The 14,903-nt window shown below is 52.4% G+C and overlaps 1 protein-coding gene across 1 annotated transcript in view; it reads right to left on the reverse strand.

The window, feature by feature from the left end:
* CDHR2 (cadherin related family member 2) overlaps nt 1–3,774 on the reverse strand; it is a 46,025-nt gene extending 42,251 nt beyond the window's left edge. Inside the window, exon 1 of the mRNA XM_040240498.1 lies at nt 3,710–3,774. The gene's annotated coding sequence lies outside the window, so the exon portion shown is untranslated. The remainder of the gene's footprint in view (nt 1–3,709) is intronic.
* Nucleotides 3,775–14,903: the final 11,129 nt, after the last annotated feature.

Here is a 14,903-nt window from a genome sequence, read left to right on the forward strand (position 1 = left end):
AGCCCCGGCACCCCCTTGAGGGTATGATCTTGGACTTAACCCCCTCACCTCTTTTTCTCTCTCCATTGCCCTCCTTTAGAGGTGAGCCCAGAGCCACAAGACCATTTGCCAGTAAGTGTGCACCTCACCCAAGTTGAAGTGTAATTAGAAGATAAGAGACTCCTGCCCTGGGCTCCAGTCCCAAGGGGAAGGGAGCTGGCAGGGATGGCCAATGTGGCTAGAACTTTGCACCCATTACCACTGAGTTCTTAGCACACCGCAGCCCTAGACAGGAAGGGGCGTGACTCAGTAACAGGATCAGAACCCAGAGCAGGACCCGCGTGCTGTCCTCTGCTAGGCTTCTGGTTTTCTGTTTCCCTTCAGCCATGCCCTCCCCACAGGCCTGTGCAAAGCCCTGGGGTCCAGGCAGAGGTAGAACAGCCTTAATCAGGGGCTTCATTCTGCAGGGTCCCTGAGGCCTCCACCCCCACATCCCCTTCCCACACCCAGCTCTACTCACCTTTCATCAAAATTTCTTCTGACACCCCCTCCTATTCTCACGGGCCCTCAAGAAGCCTGTGACCCATCCTCAGAGTAATGCTATCTGTTACATTTTGGGTAAGGCACAGTCTTTGCCCTGAGTTGAGCCTGCCTTGTTCCCGGGGAGGGAAGAGAGGGCTGTCAAGCCCTTTAAGCCTGAGTCCCAGGGAGGCTCCAGCTCCTGCTCAACATGCCACTCCAGAGCCCTCTGCCTCCCCGGTCCAGTGCTCCTTCTCCCCGCCTTGCTGGGGCCCTGGGTTTCACGCAGTCTTTTCTCCTCCTCGTCATGGGAGACACACGCTCATTATAGACGCACGCTCATCTGATCATCATGAGGCCAAAGTTCTAACAATCTGGATTTGGTCACCTGAGAAAAATGCACATAGCCCGTGAGAGCTGGGAAGGCACAGGCGGAACCTGCCCCGACAGGGAGCCTTCTCGCGTCACTGGCACGGCCCTTCCCGTGCTCAAGCCTCCACCACGGCTCCCGCTGGCTGCGGAACCCACTTCCTGTCTCTCCCCCAGGCGCCAGGCGAGCAAGCAGGGCCTCACAGCAGCTGGCTCCATTCACGCTTGCTCTCGGGCATCCAATCCTCAGGCCACACCTGTTTTCCTGCCTCCAGATATTTGCATATACCCTTCCCTCCACCCAGAACACCTTCCCCAGTCTTCTGCATATGTGCAAATTCTGTCTATCCTCCAAGGCCAAGTTAGGTGTGGTGCCAAGAACAGGCGTTGGCGGTCCCTGCACTGGCCCCTAAGCTTCTGGTATGTCAGCAGGAGTAAGAGACAGAGCAGGTACAGATAAACAAGAAGTGAGTGGAGCAAAACAGATAACCAACGAGGACCTGCTGTACAGCACAGGGAACTGTACTCGTATATTCTGTAAAAGCTCTAAGGGAAAATAATATGAAAAAGATTATAGATGTGTGTATGCATGTGTGCTCAGTCATGTCTGACTGTGCAACCCTATGGACTATAGCCTGCCAGGCTGCTCTGTCCAGGGGCCTCTTCCGGCAAGAATACTGGAATGGGTGGCCATTTCCTTCTCCAGGGGAGCTTCCCGACCCAGGGATCGAACCCGCGTCCCCTGCAGCTCCCGTATTAGCAGGCGGGCACTTCACCACTCAGCCACCAGGGAAGCCCCGTATAAAGATATATATGTATATATAACTGAGTCACTTTGCTGTATACCTGAAACTAATACAACATTGCAAACACTATACTTCAATTAAAAAAAGAAGAAGAAGTGAATGGAGTCGCCCAAGGGCCTGACTTGGGAGGGGACTCAACAGAATCCAGGCCAGTCCCTTCCCCAGGCCTCAACTGTGCTTGGCAGCCCCAGGCGGAGGCCTGAGAGGGAAGGAAGCTCAGCCTTCTTCAGGGCCCAGTCCCTGTATGGCTGAGCCCAGGGCTCTGCTTCGCTCCTCTCTGCCTCTGTTTGTCTTCTGAAAAATGGGACTAGGTACATTCTAGAAATTACAGCTTCTCTTCCCCCAACCCCTCTCCCCGACATCCCTCTACTCCTCCCCTTTCCCTACCCTCAAAAGGTGCTTGAGATGGGTTCACAGAGGACGCGGAATTAGAGCGACTCTGGCCTCCACCCTCTGAGACCCTTGGGTGTCCTGTCGGGTTGGGAGAGGCATACCCACCGCCCACCCCCCACCCCCGCCCCTGCGGCAAACAGCTCTCAACAGCCCACGGCTCCAAGACATTTTAGAATTTGGAGGCACTGGGAATGGGGCCCCCAGGACTGCCTGGGGCCTCCAGGAGGGCCAGAGAGGGAGGTGGCCCTCCTCGGCCACAGGCCTGTCCCTGTGGGCTGGCTCCACCACCAGCCATACCACTACCTCCAACTGACCGCAGACTCCCACTTTCACTTTCTCGCCTTCTTATTTACTACTCATAGGTATTTCCCATCTGTAAGCAATCAGCATTCCAGGGTCCAGGTGAGGAAACCATGGCCCAGAGAAGCTCAGAGAAGGATGCCCCAGAGGTTAGGCCCAAACTGGTTCCCAAACCAGGATTTCCTGGCAAGCCTTGGTCTGGGGTTCCCTTGATGCCACCAGGGCCCTCCTGCCCCAGCTCCAGGCTGCTTCCCTGGCAAATACACATGGAATCAGATGGCCCTGAGTTTTGATCGCCGCAGTTCATGGTCCCCAGACCTGCCCTCATCCGCCTGCCTCAGTCACCTTCCTGAGAAACAGGGTTTGGACAAGAACCAGAGTCCACACAGGGTCACGGCCTGTCTCTGTCATTTGGATTTCAGTGTTTTCCAGGCCCCTGCTTTGTGTCTGGTGCCCCAGCCCAGCAGTTCCTGAAGAGGCGCAGGCCCAGCCCAGCTCTCAGCTGAGTCTCTACCTGGTTCCCCAGGACAAAGGGATGTGTCAGGGCCTCGGGATGTGCCAGAGCTTGGGAGGAGGGTGCCTGTAGTGAGTAACAGCTGGACATTTCCTAGTCCAGCAGAGGAGGCACCGAGCTCTGTTACTGATCACAGGCCAAACTCCTTGGGGCTCTCCAGGTTCTTTCCTGCACTATAACCATCCCCATTCTACAGATGAGGAAACTGAGGCCCAGAAGAGTCATGGAGCCCACTCAAAGTCAGGAGGGAACTGGAATCTGAACCCAAGCCGTTGGAGTTGGAGCCCAGTCCTTCTTCCTTGAGCACTGGTGCTGCCTGGCTCAGCCACCCTATCTTCAACCCCTCAAGCTTCCCATGAAAGGGGCTGAGGCAGGTGAAATCACTTTTCTAGGGGACCTGCCTCCCTTCTGTCCTGAGAAGAAACCTATTGGATTCAAATCACCTAAGGCCTTGGAAGGAAAGGGGCGTATCAGGGCCTAGGAATAGGTGTTAAATGGCAACCCACTCCAGTGTTCTTGCCTGGAGATGGGGGACGGGGGAGCCTGGTGGGCTTCCGTCTATGGCGTTGCACAGAGTCGGACACAACTGAAGCGACTTAGCAGCAGCAGCTCTACGCTGCAGAAGACACCGAGGCCCTGTGGCCAGGCTGGGACTCACTCCAGGTCCACCCATCTGGGCCCCAGCACTCGCTTCCTCCACCCAGCGCCCCCACGCAGCTGAGGGGGAGACCCCCCCAAAGCTCCCTGCGGCCCCAGCAACCCCACTCGGTCCATACCCCTGGCCAGGAGACCCCACACCCCTGCTGCCGAGAAGCTGTGCCATCCCTACCTGCGCCCCCAGGAGGGGCCCTGGAGGCAGAGGCTGTGCGCTGGGGCCAGGTGGGCACCGTCTGGGGCCTGCAGTGGCACAGTCAGCAGACTTTGGCACCATCTCCGCCTCCCTTGAGAAATCATTAACCCTGAGAGAGACCACACCTCCGGGGATGGGAAGGACTACTCAGGAGGCCCGGACCACAGCTGAAGAGGGGGTACAAGGGCAGGACTGAGGCGAGGACCCCCTGGTCCCAGGCCCAGAGGCCTAAGCCACAGGAGCCAGAGCCCAGCAGAGCCGAGCCCACAGGAGGTAGGAACCTGGCCCCAGCCCTGAGGCATGTGTGTGAGGAGCCAGGTGACATCTGGGCCCTCCATCTCCTCCCTGCCACAAGATCCCTCAGTGGCAGAGGACCTGTGAGGGAGGTGAGAAAGGCAATAGGTTCTGGGAGGGAAGTAGTAAAACAGTGTGATAATCCAACATGAGGTCTTCAGAGAGCAGTGAAGGCAACCATGATGGGTGCCCTCCTTTGAGGCCCCCACCCTCTCCCAGGGTTCATCTATCCCCACCCCCCCCCCACCCACCAGAGCTGATTTTAAATCACTTCCCCTCCCTGAGCCACACAGCCGCGATCCCTGTGTCTGGACCATGGGGTGCTGGGTCCTCCTACCCTAGGGGCAGGTGAGGGCAGCCAGGGAGACACTCAGGCCAGGAGGGGCATTCAGTGAGGCCTGGAACAATCAAAAGAGACCATGAGATGCAAATATGCTCTCAGTTCCAGGAAAGTCCTGGGGGGAGGAGGTCATGCCTCCTGAGAGGAGCTAGAATCAAATTCATTGAGCACCCACAGTATGCTTTATCTTCAACTCAGTGGACATGAATTTGAGCAAACTCTGAGAGATGGGGACAGGGGAGCCTGGCATGCTGCAGAAAAGGATCATGGGGCTCAGAAAGGGGAAGTGACCAGAAGCCAGGAACTGGCTCCGACGACAGCACCAAGGCCTTCGATGAGGGAAGAGTTCTCCCAGCCTGCCTCACCCCTCCCCATGTCTCCTCGCCCAGCAGGGCATCCTCCGCAGTTCCTATCCACCCCCTGTTCTGGCTGCCCAGCAGTTCTCTTGGCTTCCCTGGTGACAAGACCCAGTTTTCTTCTGTGGAACCTCCTCACCTAACCCCTCCTTACCCCGATGGAGGGCGTATGATGAGGCCAGGCACAGCACCACCCTGGCCAGAGCTTCTGGTTTGGGTTTGGGCATGTGACCAAAATTGGGTCAGATAGAACTGATGAGACTCAGATGAAAGACTTTTGTTGGAACTGTTATGAATAAAAACCTCATTTCTCCCCACTGGGATGTCCAAGTCTGAGAAAGTGACTTCCAACAGCTGTCTCTCTTACTACCATGAGGAGAAAGGCTACTGAGAAATAACCCAAGGCTGAGTTAAAGCAGAACTAAAAAATGGAGACACATGAATTCCTCATGACTTATGCGAGCCCCTGGATATAGCCACACCTGAAGCCATCACCGCAAGACTCTTCAGTTACTGAATCAATACACTCATTTTCCTGCTATGTCTGGTTGAATTAATCTGTCCTCATTATAGTGCCCTTGAGGCAGGAAGTTCCTCATCCCTATACCACCCTACCCAGATGCTAAGGAAGGAGCACAGACAGAGTTAAGGTAAGCGAGAGAAGAGTTTGAACTTGGTTTGGCCAACTCCCTGTTAAGCCTCCTGGAGTTCCCACTTCTCCCCATAGCATGATATTGGACATCTGCATTCGTAATTTGGAGAGAATAGTATTACTTCATAGGATTCTTGTGAGGATAAAACCAGATCACTGAAATACTGTGCCTGGCATGGGGCCTGGAACACAGCATGGACCCCGCCCACCAGTCGTCTGAACTCCCAGGGCACTGAATCCATAGTTTGCTCAGCACAGACGCCACTGTCCCGTCATCATCCTGGGTGGCCTTCTCCTCGTGGGCAGGAATCACACTTGACTTAGACTCAGTGGATAGATGTATCAGGCAGTTATGATATGACAGACACTTTAACAGAATGTTTGTTCCCCAAACCCCCAATTTTAAAACAAATTATCAAAATACATATGCTGTGTGCACACCCATGTTCATAGCAGCACTATTCACAATAACTAAAACATGGAAGTAATCCAAGTGTCCATTGACAGACGGGTTTGTTGTTGTTGTTCAATTGCTCAGTCGTGTCCGATTCTTTGTGACTCCATGGACTGCAGCACACCAGGCTTCCTTGTCCTTCACCATCTCCTGGAGCTTGCTCAAACTCATGTCCATTGAGTCGATGATGCCATCCAACCATCTCATCCTCTGTTGTCCCCTTCTCCTCCTGCCTTCAGTCTTTCCCAGCATCAGGGTCTCTTCCAATGAGTCATCTCTTTGCATCAGGTGGCCAAAGGATAGGATGCATAAGCAAAATGTGGTCTGTACATACAATGGACTATTAGCCTTAAAAAGGGAGAGAATTTCAACACATTATGATATAAATGGACCTTGTTATGCTAAGTGAAACGAGCCAGTCACCTAAAGACACAAACTGATTCTACTTATTGGAGCTATTTAGAACAGTCAAAACCACAGACAGAAAGGAGAATGGTACTTACCAGGGGCCAGAGAGGGAGGAATGGGAAGTAATTGTTTAGTGGGTATAGTTTCAGTTTTGTAAGGTGGAATGAGTTCTGGAGATGAATAGGAGTGACACACAACAATATGAGTGTCCTTAATACAACTGTATATTTGAAAATGGTTAAGATAGTAAATTTAATATTATTTATTTTACCATAATTTTTTAAAATTGGGAAAATATGTGCTACAACAAGCTTAAAAAGTGATGAAACCTGGATGAAGGAAAAACTAATGAAAAAAATGAGAAGTTAGCCCCTATGGAGTCCATAAAACATTTAAATACTTGCCTTGACGTTCCAGATAATTGTCAGAGGTGGGCCATGAATTGGGTTCTGAGCCTCCAAGCAGGCAAGGCAAAGAGGGAAACATGATCTGAGATCCATTAAGCCCAACATCCATCCAACGCACATACATACATACAGAGAGAGAGAGAAAGCTCACTAGGATCTGCGAATTGTGGTGTAATTCCTAACCTAATAGGTTTTACCTCTTGTGTGTCTCCAAGAAAAGGATGCTACAGGATGTTGGATGGCACTTGACATGACTATTAAAATGTAGTTGCTAAGAAACCAGGTTCAGGATCAGGGGCCGAGTTCAATTGTAATGAAGCAACTTACAGAAGCTCCTGACTCCTCAGTTTCCTCATCTGTAAATTATGGGTAATACATGAAACCTACCTCAGAAGGTGGTGCTAAGGATGAAAATGAAGTCATGCACTTGAGTCACATTGACCAACACAGAGAGAAGGCTCACAGAATGTTAAGTTTTGTAATGGTGTGGTGAGATCACTAGGGGCCTAGCTGGTAGGAGGAGAGATGGGCACCTCTGCCCAAGGCTCCAGGCCCACCCTAGACCAAGGGAGCTAGCATGGTCTCTCTGCCTAGGACCAGGGAGGACAAACCCCAGCCCCAGCCCCTGCCCTCGCTCCCGCTCTGACCCCTGGGGCCAACAGCTCTGAGTCACTGCTCTGGCCCTTACAGGGTGTGTCCTGGCCTTCCCAGACCTTTGGCCAGTGTGTGGATGAGCCGGGTGTGGCCAGATGGTGCCTTTTCCATCTCAAAGGCACCTGTCTGCCTGCCATCAGGTGATCTGAGCAGCTCACTGGGCTCTGGGCTGTAATTGATCCAGGTCTGTGTCAGTTTCAGGGAGTGGCAAGTGGCCAGCCACAAAATAGGCCTAAGAGGTCAGAATATGAACTCAGATGACTTAGGTCCTAATCATCTCCCCACAGCTTACCAGCTGGGGGCCTTGGGCAAGAGAGTTCATCTCCCAAACTTCAATGTCCTCATCTGTAAAATGGGCACAACTACAGAAGCCAACCCTTAGGTTTGTTATAAAAAGTAAGCAGGAAATGCGCTAAAGCACTGGGGCTTCCGGGGTGGTGCTAGTGGTAAAGAAACTGCCTAAGCTGTGCAGGAGACACAAGAGACATGGGTTTGATCCCTGGGTTGGGAAGATCCCCTGGAGGAGGGCACGGCAACCCACTCCAGTATTCTTGCCTGGAGAATCCCATGGACTGAGGAGCCTGGCAGACTACAGTCCATGGGGTCACAAAGAGTCAGACACGACTGAAGCAACTTAGCACACACACACGTGCACTAAAGCACTAGCACAGGGCAAGCGATAGAGAGGCGGTAGCAGTTTGGACCCACACCAGGGTTTCTTTGCAGCCACTGTCTTAGGTGCGTTTTAAAAGCTGCTTTTTTAAAAAAAATTATTATTTATTTTTGGCTGCCCTGGGTCTTGGCTGTGGCGCACAGGCTTTCTTCTGTTTGGGCCAGCAGAGGCTACTGTTTGTTGTGGTGCACAGGCTCTAGGGCACAGAGGCTCAATAGTTGTGGTGCATGGGCTTAGTTGCTCTACAGCATGCGGAATCTTCCCAGACCAGGGATCAGCCCCGTGTCCCCCGCATTGCCAGATGGATTCTTAACCACAGGACCACCAGGGAAGTCTCTTTAAAAGTTTTGATCAGAAAAAATTTCTCGTTGCTTGTCTTTTCTGGCGATCTACTCTGTGCACTCACTCTGTGCTCAGAAATTAATCAAGTTGAAATCAAGCCCTGACTTGTCCTGTGGTGTCTGGCAAGTCATTCCTCCCTGAGCTACAACTTCATCTGAAACATGGAGTGCCCCCCTCACACCTCAACAGTGTATGGCTTCAGAGGTGACCTGGAGAGCCTGGGCTGAGTGTGTCTCTTTGCTGTGCGTGTGTCCAACCCTTCCTCAACCTTCCAGCTTCACATACTTTTGCAGAATACAAGTTTCCTTCATCACTCTGTCTTACAGCTGAGGAACCAGCCCAAGGTATTAATATATAAACAGCCCCTTGGTGTCAGACTCACAACCTCCCATCCTAGAAAGAACTTGAGGACCCATGAGACCAACTCCTCACCCCCGCACCCCCACCCCAGGCCCTCTGAGCCCCTTCCCAGGGCACACATTCTCTCTAAAGGACCCCTTCCACAGGGCTGCTCTGCCACAGTTTGCACAGCTCCAGTGATGGGGAGCTCACCTCTTCCCCCGACCTTCACTCTGTGGCCCCAACTGTATTCGTTTTTATGGAGTTGAGAGTTGCCTGAACACTTGCACTGGGCTTGACTTCAGGGAGTAACAGGCCCCACTTCCCCTCTCTGCTCTGCAACAACTTCCCTAGAGCCTTTCCTCAGGTTCTTCTCAACACTCCTCACCACCACCATCCCAGGAAGGTGTCACAGCCAGGAAGACCTGTGTTTCCATTCCAGCTCTTCTCAGCCTCAGTTTCCACATCAGGAAAATAGGGGGAAGTAAAATAACACATGCCTGTCTCTGAGATGGAACAGGCCTCTGAGCCCCCCAGGAATGCGACCTGGTATCACATGGCCCTCCTTGGGTCCCCTGCCTCTTCTGTGTCCCTTCAATGGACAGGAACTGATTGCTTACCTTGTCCAGGCACTGTGCTTGGCGGAGGACACTGGCCGGGTGGGGACAAGCATCCCTGCCCCCACAGAGGGAAGCTCTGTGTGACAGCAGAGTAGGTCAGGCCACAAGGAAGGAAAGAGAAGCCCAGGTAGAGGGAATAGTGTGTTCAAAGCCCCACTAAGGAAAGAACCTGGCTCCTGGGAGAACTGAAAGATCAAGGCGGCTGGAACTCGGGGATCATTTCTTCAAAGGATTGGGTGTCAAAAACCATTGCACATTCATTCAATAAGTTGCTAGACATCAAGTTAGAAAAGAAAGTAAAACAAAATAAATGAACAACAACAAAAACCTGCCTGTGTTCATTGCAGTATTATTCACAATAGCCAATACTTGAAAACAACCTAGGCGTCCAGGATAGATGAATGAATAAGCTGTGGTATATACATATATACATAGACACACGATGGAATATTCCTCAGCCATAAAAAATAAAGAAATCTTGCCATCTGCAACTACATGGTGCCTGAGGGGCACCATGCTAAGTGACACATGCTAAACAGGGACACATGCTAAGGGAAATAAGTCAGTTAGAGAAAGGCGAGTACTGCATGATCTCATTGATAGATAGAACTTTTTTTTAAAGTCAAATACATAGAAACAGATTGTAGAATGGTGGTTGCCAGGAGCTGGGGGGTGGGGGAAACCAGGAAGTGTTGGTCAAAAGATACAAATTTTCAGTTACATAAAATGAGTAAATTCTGGGGATCTAATGTATAGCAAGGTGACTATAGTCAATAATACTGTATCTACCTTATACTTGAAAGGTACTATTGAGAGTAGCACAAAACAACCACAAAACATCAAAATGGTAACTATGTAGGTGAAGGATGTGTTAACTAACATTATTTAGGGAAAGGTTCTGCAGTATATACATGTATTGAATAATACTGTACACCTTAAACTTACAAAACGTTATATGTCAACATCAATTAGATCTCAATAAAGCTGGGGGCAAAAAAGAACAGACTACTGACATCTACCACAGGTTGGATCTCAAAAAACATGATGCAGAATGAAAGAAGACAGCATTTACACAGAGAGTTATTCCACTGATATGAAGTTCTAAACACAAAAGCAAATCTATAGTGTCAGGAACCATATCCATAGTTATGATTGCAGGAAACTGACTTGGAGGGGGTAAGGGAACTTTCCAGAGTGATGAAAATGTTCTAGATCTTGATTAGAATTTAGTTATACAGAGGTATACATTTATGAAGAATGTACACATAAGCTTTATTTTACTGTATAGCTACAAAGCATATCCTAAATTAGGCTTTAATGTAGTTCGGATTTTAAAAGAAGAAAACAAAACCTGTGTTTGCTAAAGGATGAACCAGAGTGAGGTAGAAAGCAGGTTCTGGATGCCAGGCCTGGACAGAAATCCTGAGCCCTGTCACTTCCTAGCAAAAATCCCTCAGCTCGCTATACTTCAGATTTCGAATCTATAAAACAGGGACACTAATAATATTCCCACACTGGGTAGAACTCAACAAATGTAAGCTTTAAAAAATAAGGCGGCCTCGAGGCAGCGGGCCCTCCCTTGGCAGAGGGTGCCAAGTCCTGGGCTGAGCAAAGAGTGCAGCCTGTTAAGGTCTGCAGGGACTACAGCTCCCAGCATGACCCTGATGGAGCGGGGCGCGATGGGAGTTGTAGTCCTAGCCGGCTAATTACACCCTAGGATGCCCTCTGCATCCCAGGCCTGAGCAGGTATTCACACTTTGTTCCAGGCTGGCTCTAGCAATGAACAGAAGCATTCTCTTGTCGCTAGTCTCCCTACATCCCGAAGAAGGTTATCATCATTCCCATTTCACAGAACAGGAAACTGAAGCTCAGAGAATGACCCACAGAGAGGAACCAAGATCTGCTGACCTCAGAGTCTTTGCTCTTTGTATGTAGATCCTTGACACCTCTCTCTCTCTCTCTCTCTCTCTCTCGCGCGCGCGCGCGCGCGCGCGCGCGCGCACAGACACACAGACACACAAATTCCAAAGCTGAGGGAGGGGAACAAACTCTCCGCGAAGCAAAGGGTCTTTGAACGGCCACAGGCTCGTATTATCTTTCCTATTTAGTCACTCATCTAAGGTCACACAGGTACCAAAGGGGTCGCCTAAGGTGCCAGACCCTGTAAGCCTCGCCCTTGCGCGCCCTTTGCGGCCGGACACTGAGTGGGCGTGGCCGAGACACGCTCCGCCTCCTCCCACCCTCCGCTCCCGCGCTCTTGGTGCAGTCCAGGTACTTCCATACGTGCGCGGGAGCGAGGGTGAAGCTACGTTGCTGCTGTAGACCCCGCGCGCGCGCGCGCGCGCGCCCGGGTGAAGAGGTCTGTGGACCGTTCCACTGCGTGGGGCCAAAGGGGGGACCGCGGCAGGCGGCGCTCGGGCCGCAGCGGGACCAGGACCCCAGGCTGCAGCGGGAGCAACGCGCCGGCCGCCCGGTGGGGTTAGAGCCCCGCCGCGGCCCCAGGTAACGCACGGCCTGGACCCTGCGCCCTGCGCCCCGCGCCCCAGGCGCAGGGCCAACAAGGATGGAGCGATAGGGGGCGGCAGTGGGCTGGCAGTGTAGCTCAGGGACCTCCAGCGAGGCCAGAGTCCGCCGGGCTGCGTCCGCTGGGCGGGAGCTTGCAGTCTTGGGACTCTGGGCCACAGCCGCTCCGCCCGCTGTCTAGTGTTCCTGTACGGGGAGCCCCTGGGAACTACAACTCCCAGAGTGCCCTGCGCTCCACGCATGCTCCAATCGCAACCCCTAGCGAGTCCCGGCTAGAGCTGGAGCCCAGGAGTCCGGGACAGAGCTGCAGTGCTTTGACCTCCTTAGGGCTGCCCCAAACACTTTACCAGCGCTCCTTGTCCCAGCTGCTGGGGATCCAGCGCGACTCGAACCTTGCCCTGGGGCTGCCTCGGGTCGGAAGAACAGACCACTGCACGCCAGCGGCGTGGGTACTGCTTTGAGGGTAAAGGAAGGCGCGGGGGCTCCAGAGGGTCTGTGTCTTGCCCAAGGTCACACACTCTGTTGCCTGAGAGCTATGAAGCCCGAGTCGAGATGGGGCCGGGGTAAGAAAGACGATGTGGGTGTAGGAAGCTGGCCTTGTTGGAGGGAAAATGGGGAATTCAGCTGGACTCATCTCCCGGGAGCTGCCAGTCTTCCACATTCTTGCAGCCCCCGATTTTCATCTCTGGATGCTGTGGTGACCCATACCCGCTCCTTCCTTTGCAGACCCTATGGGTTCCACGGGTGACAACTATAGCAGGGAGGGAGTCAGAAAGGGGAATTCCCCTCCCATTGCCCTACCCACAAAGCTCACACCTTCAAAACCACGGTGTCTTCCAGTACCGTGGAAGATGAGCACACAGTGGAAGCCACTGTTGACTCACAGTCACCCCTATTTTCACTGGACAAACTGTGAGCCTCATAGAGGTAGCAGCTTTCTCATAGTCTAGGTGGCTGGCTTCTGAGGCACTGCATTTAACCATCAGTGTCTGCTGCCCTCTCAGTAGCCTGTAGGAGATGAACAGCAGTGCTGCGCACACCAAGTGCTCAGGAAATGTCATCTGTCACTACTGTTGTCATCATCCTGGTTTTACAGAAGTGAGAATGAGGAAGAGAGAGGCCACATCACTGACCAAGACTCAGAGCTGGGGCCAGAGTGCTGCAGCCTTGAACCCAGACCTGGGAACACCTTTATAGACAGGCCACCCTCCCCCATATGCATAAACACCCTCTGCTTTTTAGGGCAACCAAAGTTTGGGGCTCAGGTGTGTTCAAGCCTGCCCTAAGCAGCAAGGACTTGGCAGAGTGGGGCCCATCAACCCCTACCGTAGTGTGTGAGGCTCGAGTCTGATGCTCTGGGGTAGCTGGGAGGTCTGTGTCCTGAGCTGGCTTTACCAAGCTGTGCTGGGTGTTCCTGGACCGTCCCTCAATCTCTGTGTTCTGCCAGCTTCACTTGGGAAGGCTGCTGGGCCCTGCATCTGGAGGAGGTCTTGAGGGGTCTTAGAAGAAAGGAGTGGAGTACTTTCTGACACCTGATGGAGGGAAGGAGGCAGCCAGCTATCCAGGCTTTTAGGTAGGCAGGTGGAATAGGGGAGGCCCCAGCAGGATCCATCTCTTGCAGAGTCCCGGGGTGGAAGCTGGAATGTAGGTAGAATCCAGTACTTTGCCTTCAAGGGACCAGGGTTCAAATCCCTCTCTGCCATTCTTCCAGTGTGTAATCTGGAGAGGCTTTTTCCCTAAGGACGTCTGTGCTTTTGACTATTGGACACCTGGAGACCCTGTGTTGGCATTTGCATTGCGTGAACCAAACTTAATGTTAGCTTAAAATGTGACCCCATGTTTGCCCCTTGATGGCTATATAATGGTGGGTAAGTCATGTCCTCTTTTGCCCAAGCTTCCTCATCTGTAAAGTGGAGCACACACTGATACCTAGCTTTAGGTCACTGGGAGGACCAATGAGATGATCAGGGTAGGATTTATTCAGATCATGCAGGAGACTCCAGAACTCCGATTTTTCCACAGAACTTCATGGGAGGTGCTTGGCCAAGAGTGAGCCGCCCCCATTGGTCATTTCTGGAGCTCCTTGGGCCACACTTCTGGGAACTGGGTCAAGGGGAGTCATTTCCTGAGCCATTTTCTTCATCTGTAAGATGAAAGTAACAGAACCTGCCTTCAGAAGGGTAGGGGCAGGGTGGGGTGATGAGGGTGAGGCACACAGTAGGTATATAGGCCACGGGCCCACACTGGGGTTCCAAAGCAGAAGATTCATCAATGAGAGGAAAGTCCAGATTCCTGACTTCCCTGGGAAATTGGGTAAAATTGAGCCTCCTTCCCGCTTGCTCCAGAGTGATTTTGCATGTGCCCAGGAAGGTTTTTCAGTTTAGGGTTAGAGTGGACGTATTATTGGCCAGAACTCCAATTTCTCCACAGAACTTCATGGGAGGTGCTTACCCAAGAGTGAGCCACCCCTATCGGTCATTTCTGGAGCTCCCTGGGCCACACTTCTGGGAACTGGGTCAAGGGGAGTGGGAGATGTGTTATTGGCCTCTGGTCCTGTGGCAGAAAACTTGAGGGCTGCGGGGATTTGCTGAGGGTGTCTCAGGGTGTCTCATAAACCAGAGGGTCCCGTGTGAGATAAGGCAGGACGAAGATTTCCTGGCCCTGAAGCGTTAGGGGCAAGGAAGAGCAGCCCAGAGCTCCTTCCTTGGACATCCACCGTCCAGTGTGAGCCAGGCCCTGCGGGGTAGAAGGAGCAGTCCTAGGAGATGTCTTCTGCTGCCCTGATGCGGTGTGATAACAGGCGTGCTATGTATTGTAGAGACTAGCAGACAGGTCGGGAGAGGCTCCAAGCAGGCAGCCTTTGAGCTGAACCCCTAAGGTTGAGCAGTTTGGCCAGAGGTGAGGAGGGGATGTTGAGGACACTTTAGGCAGAGAGAATGGGACAATCAGAGCGCTCATTTCTTCAGAGGAGTAAGTAGATTATGGAGTAGTAACTGGAGTCACTTCCTGTGTGGTGTGGTGTCCAACTCTTGCGACCCCATGGACAGAGGAGCCTGCCAGGCTCCTCTGTCCATGGGATTCTCCAGGCAAGAATACTGCAGTGGGTTGCCA

Source organism: Oryx dammah, unplaced genomic scaffold, assembly GCF_014754425.2.
Source record: "Oryx dammah isolate SB20612 unplaced genomic scaffold, SCBI_Odam_1.1 HiC_scaffold_5, whole genome shotgun sequence".
In the NCBI taxonomy this organism is placed as follows: Eukaryota; Metazoa; Chordata; class Mammalia; order Artiodactyla; family Bovidae; genus Oryx; species Oryx dammah.